Source organism: Megascapheus bottae, chromosome 11 (assembly GCF_031878675.1).
Source record: "Megascapheus bottae isolate mThoBot1 chromosome 11, mThoBot2.hap1, whole genome shotgun sequence".
In the NCBI taxonomy this organism is placed as follows: domain Eukaryota; kingdom Metazoa; phylum Chordata; class Mammalia; order Rodentia; family Geomyidae; genus Megascapheus; species Megascapheus bottae.
This window is the reverse complement of record NC_143519.1, coordinates 14,821,473-14,827,711: the sequence shown is the minus strand read 5'-3', so window position 1 is coordinate 14,827,711 and position 6,239 is coordinate 14,821,473. Positions and strand designations below refer to the sequence as shown.

Here is a 6,239-nt window from a genome sequence, read left to right as displayed (position 1 = left end):
TTTTAGGAATCCTAATAAAAATCTCACTTTAAAAGGAGAGAGGTGGGGAAGTCTTTATTAACAAGCCCCAAGATTTTGGCTTGAGGTGTTTCCATCACCTTGGTAAATAATTACTGAAAAGGTGAAATGCTTAAAACTGTGCCAAAGAGTTCTTTTGGACTAATCCTGAGATCTCACGTCTCAGCCTCAGAGGTATACCACAGAGTGCAAAGAGCATACTTCAAAGGGAGAAAAACAAAAATGAGACCCATGAACCTTTTTTTTCTTCCAATTCTGAACCTTAAACTCAGGGCTTGAGCACTGTCCTTGGGCTGTCTCAAGGGCAGTGCTCCCCCACTTGAGCCACAGCACCACTATCAGTTTTTCTTATGTATGTGGAACCGAGGAATCAAACCTGGGTGTTTGTGCCGGCAATGTAAGCACTCTACCACTAGGCCAAACTCCGGGCCCAGACCATGGATCTTTAAGAATGGGGGACCTTGCTAAAGATCACCAGGCTGCCTTCCCACAGGCCTAGGCCACAATAGGAAACTTCCAGTCATGACATGACGTAGTTCATTTTTGTCTCTGTGTCTTTGTGTGTTGCAGTCTCCCTCTGGGGTTGTAAACTTTTTGTTTATTATCACCAATTTTGATGGACAAGACTCTCTGAACATACTGGGAGTTCACATTAGTTCTGGTCTTGCTGCAGGTTATAATTTCCAGATACTTACAGGGTTACTCCTTCCAGATGAAAAGGAAGGTTCATATTCATGCAAATAGCATTACATTACATGTGAATTCTGTATTTAAGCAGCCATGAGGAAACAGGTAATATCCACCTTTAATATTTTAATGAGTAGAATAAGCCCTGATAGCCCTGAGCCACAAGGTAGATAGAAAGAAATGTACTGGAATCTGCCATTCTGTTTTGTTCCAGGTGAAGAGTAGCTCATTTACTGGAGCAGTAAAGTTCAGCCCTCCACTGGAGGTCTGATGAATTTGGCCCCCATCCTTCCATGTCCTTTCAGTCCATGAGGTCATCTTTGAGAAGAGCTGCTCCTCTCACTGACAATGACATGGTCTATCACCGTGAAACACACCAGAGCTATACATTTCATTTAAGAGATGCAGAATTCTGCCTGGCTCCATTTGACTTCTTCATCATGATATCTACCCTCGGTCACTGCTTTGGAGACAAATCCATAGGCATGAAGGAGCACCGTGGAAAACCACTGACCAAGAGCCTAGATGTCTCTTCCAAGGGGAGCACCTGGTGAAGAAGAGTGACTCTGCAACATAAAAACACGAAAAAAGAGAAAACATGTATTGGATATGCAAATTGCTAAAGTATAAAATAAACATGAAATATTGGTCCTTCAGAAATCAGGTTTTCTTCTTTTTATAAGATTATAAGGAAATGGAATTATTTTCATGAACAAAGGCTACTGAAGGAAGTAGCTGTACCAGTTTCTTTGCATTAATTATTTTTCTCTTGCTGCTCATATTACTATGATTATAAAGAGCTCTTGTTTGCAAGAGGAAATAAGATAATACTGAAAATGTATTCCCAGAAAAGCAAATATAAATTATCAAGGAACTTATGAAATTATACTTAACTTTACAAACAAAGAAATACAATTATAATAAAATGCTTCTTTCAGAAAACTTTAGGAGAATTTTAGTAGAGTTAAATCTAAATAACAAAAGAGAAATAAATATAAACAATCTATTTGTATGTGCATATATGATTAAACATATATATTCAAGTGAGATTATATTAAATATTTTATTCATGTCATCGTTGTATTCCCTACAGAAGTAAACAAGAAATCCATTGGAATGGAATGTTTGAAGGCACTGGAAATTTTAAAGAAAATGAACAACTTCCTTTGGAAAGGATCTTGAAGACTGGGTAGAATTTGAAATTTAAAAAAAAATTGTATTGTCAGAATGATGCACTTCTGAGAGGTTACAGTTGCATACATAAGGTTGTGAGTACATTTCTTGTTAAACATTGTTACTCCCCCCCAAGATTTTCTCCCATTTCCCCTCCCCCAAACCTCCTCAAGTTGTAAAGTTCATTTCCACAATATTGTCTTACGGTATTGCTGTTATCATTGGTTCACCCTTTGTCCTTTGTCTCGCCATTTTGTTCCTTCCCTTCCTTTCCCTAATTCAAATAAATGTATATAAAATACACCAGGTACCAAAATCAGATACAGTAAAAAGAGGATAAAGAATAGAAAAAAAATGAAAGAAAAAAGAAGTAACTTTACATAGTACACTAGAAACAACCACAAAGAAAAACCTCTATTCAAATAGGATTATTTAGTTGTTTCCTTAAGTACAGATTCTTGATCCAGAATGGTAGAGCTCTGTAATTCTTCATGGACAATTGTGTTCCATTTCTCATAGTCCATTTGAGGAGTGATGGAACTCATTTGAAGACTGGTAAATTCTTTGGAGTATGTATGATAGAGATAAAGTCTTACTTGACATTTCCTTGAGTGTTCTAACAGATTCTTCAAAGATAAGAAAATGTTCTTGTTTATTTTATGACTTGCCTTCCCATTACATTTTTATGTTCTCACTGGTAATGCCAGGGTGTCTGAGAGAATCTTTTACAGATCCTCTATGTGTTGAGAGAATTTTAACTACTCTGGCTCAGACTTCCTTTTAAACTTAACCATATGGTTGTTCTAGGGCTTTCAGCACCATGGAGAGATATACAGGTAGCAACAAGGGTAGAGGGGAGCTTGGAGCCTCAGAAAGTAGAATGATTTAATTAAATCACACACACACACACACACACACACACACACACACACACACACACACACACACCCCTCAAGGTCTTCTTTATAACAATTCATACCAGCTTTTACAATACAGTTCATCAATGAATGCTTTATCTCCTACACACCATTCATTAGCCTAGATGAAAACGTAGTACAACAGAAGTGATATGAACACAGGCATGGTATAGACAAAGATCCACTAATTGTCAGGATGCCAAGGCTGAGATATTCTGTGAAGAGAAATACACAGGTATAATCACTACTGTTATTTCTTTTATTATTGTTGTTGTTGCTCTGTTTCTGTAATTTAAGATTCTTTATCTTCCCAAACATTTGTTATTTACTACCATGTCATATCTAAAATAAGAGAAGTCCTCTGTACATATTCAACAGGTAATAATATAATCAGAGCACTCTATTGATTGACAAGGACAGTAATATGTTTACAGGAATCCTTGGGAAAGTACGGACAATAGGCTCAGTCTGCCTTATGCCTGCTGTAAAGAATTACATTAAGATACAGTCTTAACATTCATTTACATGCTGTCTGTGGTTGGGGTTTTTTTTGCATAATGGCAGAGATCACTTGACCCCACCATTTGCTACAACACTCTCTCCCAACCACCACCTTTTCCTTTTCTACAGGAAACAGTTTGACAACTTCTCTCTTAAAAACTCCCTTAGGATAGAACGGTGTCGGAGGCTGCTGCTGGGAGACGATGGTGATCACAGTGAGAACTTTGCAGGAACAGCTAGAAAAGGCCAAAGAGAGCCTGAAGAACGTAAATGAAAACATCCTCGAGCTCATGGGGTGAGATCCAAATGACAGGAGACCCATCCACGCCCGATTGCTGGCCCTTTCTGGTCCTGGAGGAGGTAGAGGACGTAGTAGTTTATTGCTGAGGTGTGGATTCTCAGATAGTGGAGGAGGACCTCTAGCCAAACAGAGAGACCTTGAAGGGGCAGTCAGTAGGCTGCGACGGGAAGCGTCGGACAAGAAGGGAATCACGCCAAGACAGCGACCCAGCTACCTCCAAAGAACACACAGGCAGAGACCTTATCCAGGATGAAAATATGGATGAAAAGGGAAAGCAGAGGAATTGACGAATAATTAGCTTATTGAAGGGTACTCTTCAGAAATTTAAACAAGAATCTACTGTTGCTACTGAAAGGCAAAAGAGACGTCAGGAAATTGAACAAAAACTTGAAGTTCAGGCAGAAGAAGAGAGAAAGTAAGTTGAAAATGAGAGGAGAGAACTATTTGAAGAGAGGCGTGCAAAACAGACAGAACTGCGGCTTTTGAAACAGAAGGTTGAGCTTGCGCAGCTGCAAGAAGAATGGAATGAACATAATACCAAGATAATTAAGTATATAAGAACTAAGACAGAGCCCCATTTGCTCTATATTCCTGGAAGAATGTGTCCAGCTACCCCAAAACTAATAGAAGAATCACAGAGGAAAATGAATGTTTTCTTTGAAGGTAGATGCCTCGAATTTGCAGAACAAATAAATAAAATGGAGGTTAGGCCTAGAAGACAGACAATGAAGGAAAAAAGAGCATCAGAACAGAAGGCGGTAAGGTGGATCAGCGAGAGGAAGAGCTGGAGGAGACAGGTAATCAGCACAATGGTGTAGAAATAGAGGAGGCAGGAGAAGAAGAGGAAAAGAAAGTAGGTATAGTGCATAGTGATGCAGAGAAAGAACAGGAGGAGGAGGAGCAAAAACAGGAAATGGAGGTAAAGACGGAGGAGGAAACAGAGGCAAGGGAAAGTGAGAAACAACAGGATAGTCAGCCTGAAGAAGTTATGGATGTGCTAGAGATGGTTGAGAACGTCCAGAATGCAATTGCTGAGCAGGAAGTGATGGAAAGTAATCAAGTTGAAAGCATAGAGCCTTCAGACAATGAAACTAGCAAAGAACTGGAGCCAGAGGTGGAATTTGAAGTTGAGCCAGATAAAGAATGTAAATCTCTTTCTCCTGCAAAAGAGAATGTTAGGGTTATAGATGTGGAGAAGGAACCTGAGGAAAAAGAAGAAAAAGAATCTGAACCCCAGCCTGAGCCTCAGGCCCTCCCTCCACCCCAGCCCCAGTCTCAGCTCCAGCAAGTTCATCAACCCCAGCCTCTCTCTCAGCCTGAGACTTTGCCATTAGCTGTTTCACAGGTACCACCTCAGGTTATTCAGAAACAAGAGAATCAACTACCTGAGAGGAAGGAGTTTGCTGTTGAGCCTGTAAAGCTCACTGAAGTGCCAGTAGTGGAACCAGTTTTAAGAGTGCACTCAGAAAGCAAAAGTAAAACCAAAACCAGGAGCAGAAGTAGAGGTCAAGTGAGAAATAAAACAAGCAAGAGTAGAAGTCGAAGCAGCAGCAGTAGTAGTTCTAGTAGCAGTTCAACCAGTAGCAGCAGTAGAAGCAGTTCTAGCAGTGGCAGCAGTAGTAGTGGAAGCAGTTCTAGTAGTAGCTCCAGTACAAGTGGTAGTAGTGAGATCTATATCAGAGAGTAGTCGATCGGGCAAAAGATCTTCAAGAAGTGAGAGAGACCGGAAATCAGACAGGAAAGACAAAAGGCGTTAACGGAAGAAGCCAGGCTTTCTTAGCCTATTCTTTGCAGCAGAAGATTTCTTGAGTTAAGGATTACCTTTCCTTGTAAGGAGTATGCTGCCTTAAGAATTGCATGTTGTAAAAAAATATTTTTGGAAAATACAGACTGTTTGTTAACCAGACATTCTTGTACTTTTTGCATAATTTTGTAAGAGTTATTTATCAAAATTATGTGAGGTTCCGGAATATGTAAAAATAATAATAATAAAAAGATTAACATCCCTTGTCATCTTTTTTAAAATATCCTATATGCTTCAGTAAGAATCTGTATATTTTAATAGGTAAATCTTTTAAGTTTTTTCCCTTCTAATTCTGTATCATACATTGCTTGTAGAAATAAATGTTCATTTCATTATCTTTGAGATGTCCTTGTTGATGCTCATATAATAAATAACGTCTTGATATCATTTTCAGTTTTTACCACTAGATATTGAATAGGCTTAGGATGTTTCTGGAGATTTCCTCACTTACTTGGCTTTAGCTGTCAGGTCTTTGCAGCTTTGAAGGGGAATAGTTCTCTTTATAATCATTTAGTATTTTCTGATTTCCTTTGGTAATCTAAGCATTCTATTTTTCATTTAAACTGATAGTTAGTAGATAATGTAAACTAGTACATTTTGGTTGTCATTTTCCTGATTATGGGAGCATCGTTCTGTCTTTGTGGTTACCTCTGTGCTAACATTATATGGGATCTGTTAAACTAATGGTCACTTCTTTTTAAGGGAGGGAGGTAAAAGAATCTTCTAAACTTGGATTTTGAATTTGTGGTCTTGTCTTAACATTTGTGTTGGCTCTAACTGAAACATGCCAATATGTGTTTTAGAGAAGTTTTGTTCAAGGAACCAATGGAAGTTTACA

At 38.7% G+C, this 6,239-nt stretch overlaps 1 pseudogene; it reads left to right on the top strand.

Annotated features, from left to right (window-relative positions):
• The first annotated feature begins 3,499 nt into the window (after nucleotides 1-3,499).
• LOC150056772 (pinin pseudogene) lies at nucleotides 3,500-5,403 on the top strand (annotated as a pseudogene).
• Nucleotides 5,404-6,239: the final 836 nt, after the last annotated feature.